Below are 2,472 nucleotides of genomic sequence, written 5' to 3' on the forward strand. Positions count from 1 at the left end.
TACTTTTCCTATAGCATGTATAAAGTGCTAAGAAAAAAACCCCATAACCTGGGGCTTCCCTGGTGGCGCAGTGGTTGAGAGTCCGCCTGCTAATACAGGGAACACGGGTTCGTACCCTGGTCTGGGAAGATTCCACATGCCGCGGAGCGGCTGGGCCTGTGAGCCGTGACCGCTGGGCCTGCACGTCCGGAGCCTGTGCTCCGCAACGGGAGAGGCCACAACAGTGAGAGGCCCGTGTACCGCAAAAAAAAACACAAAAAACCAATAACTCACTTTTTTGAATGGACAACAATCCCCAAAAAAGGAAATACAAATATCTTTTAAACGTAAAAAGATGTTCAATCTCACTCATAATGAAAGAATACAAATTAAAATTATCCAGAACTACCATTTTTCACTTACCAGATTAGCAAAGGTCAAAAGCTAGATAATACTCTGTGTTAATGAGGTTATGGGGAAAGAAAATCCCGCGAGAGCTGCTCGCCCCTTACCCGCGGGCTGCTGCCGGTTTCAGCACAGCCGACTACGCGGGCGCTGCCGAGGCTCTGGGGGACGGGCTGCTGGGGTTCCCACTTCCGCCGCCACGGATTCGCTCCCGGCCGTGGTGGTTTCCTGTGCGGTAGCTGAGGAGCCTGCTGGTGTTTTATTTGGAGGCGTGGCTGGCCGACTCGGTCTTCGGCCCAGACCGAGCCGTGGTTCCGGAAATGGAGTGGAAGAGCCAGGCCCTGCTGACGGTGGACGCAGTTCACGCCGGGAGGTTGGTGGAAATCACCGTCTTCGGGCGGCCGGCTGTCCAGCGCCGGGTGAAGAGCGTGCTCCTGAGCCTGGCGCCGAGTCACCGGGAGCAGGGCGCCCGAGCTGAGAACATGGAACAACTCGAGGAGTTCTTGAAGGCCCAGGCACCAGGCCCCCAGGTCCCCCAGCGTCCTGTTGCGTAAGTGTTGTCAGGAGTATGAGAACAGTTCTCCTTCTGCTACTAAAGTTCAAGAGAAGCAAATATCCTTAAATCTATGCATTTATTTTTTTCCTGTATCTTGATGGATAGTGGTTTATTTTACTACTGATTATTATTTTGCTGATTAATTTACATTCCTATGAGCAATAGTTATTGCTCATAGGAATGTAAATTCGTGCAACTATGAAGGAGAGTTTAGCATTATCATCCAAAATCATAACTGTTCATCCCTATGATCCAGCAAATTCTTTCATTTATTTATTTGAATTTTATTTTTTTATACAGCAGGTTCTTATTAGTTATCTATTTTAAACATATTAGTGTATATACATCAGCAAATTCTACTTAGAGAAATTTATCCTGCAAATTACACATACACACACACACACACACACACGCACACACTTCCAAAACAACACATATATAAGGTTATTCATTGCAACATTGTTTGTAAGTTAAAAGCATTAGAAATAAGTGTGTCCTCCATCAAAAAGAGTTAAATAAACTTTGGTGCATTTGCACCAAGAAATAAGATACCAGCTTCTCCTCTGCCCAGCCTGTGAATGTCAGCTTTCCTCCACACTCAGTCCCAGGTCTTCCTCATTCTCACTCTCAGTAGTGTCTCCCATGCCATGGCTTTAAACGTCTTCATAGAAAATAGCTCATATCAGAAACCTAATCGTCACCTTTGTTGTTTCACTCTCCCACATTCCCTTCACCGAATACCACTAACCCAGCTCAAAAATATTTTGAGTTTTTTAAACAGCTTTACTGATGTGTAACTGACATGAAATAAACTGCCCATAATTAAGATAAAATAGGTGTATTATTTAGTTAGTTTTGACACAGGTACACTCCCAAAACTATCACCACAATCAAGATAATAAACAAATCCATTACCCCCAAAAGTTTCCTAATGCCCCCTTGGAATCCTGCCAGCCCACCCCCCCATCACCCCACACCCCCATCCCCAAGCAGTAACTGATATGCTTGCTGTCACTATAGCTCATTTTGCACTTTCTTGAACTTTAAATAAATAGAATCATACAGTATGAACTCTGTCAGACTTCTTTCATGCATCATAATTATTTTACAATTCATCTACATTGTTGTATGCATTAATAGCTCATTCCTTTTTTTGCTGAGTAATGTTCCACTGTATGGAAATATCACAATTGTTTAAACTCACCTATTGATGAACATTTTTGATCCTTTCCACATTTAGCTATTACATATCAAGTTGTTATGGATGCAAAAATATATTTAATCCATCCAGTTCCCTTCATTTAAAAAAAAGTAATATGTTTCTTCTTTCTATTTTTTAAGAAATATTTTTTTATTTATCTGGTTGCGCTGGGTCTTAGTTGCAGCGTGTGGGATCTTTAGTTGTGGCATGCGAACTCTTAGTTGCAGCATATGGGATCTAGTTCCGTGACCAGGGGTCAAACCCGGGTCCCCTGCACTGGGAGTCTTATCCACTGGACTGCCAGGGAAGTCCCTCTTCTTTCTATTTTTAA

General features: G+C 43.4%; 1 pseudogene; it reads left to right on the forward strand.

The window, feature by feature from the left end:
* Positions 1-443: 443 nt before the first annotated feature.
* Positions 444-938, forward strand: LOC114906828 (annotated as a pseudogene).
* The last annotated feature ends 1,534 nt before the right edge of the window (positions 939-2,472 follow it).

This window comes from Monodon monoceros, unplaced genomic scaffold, assembly GCF_005190385.1.
Source record: "Monodon monoceros isolate NGI ecotype Baffin Bay Population unplaced genomic scaffold, NGI_Narwhal_1 Super_Scaffold_3, whole genome shotgun sequence".
NCBI classification, from domain to species: domain Eukaryota; kingdom Metazoa; phylum Chordata; class Mammalia; order Artiodactyla; family Monodontidae; genus Monodon; species Monodon monoceros.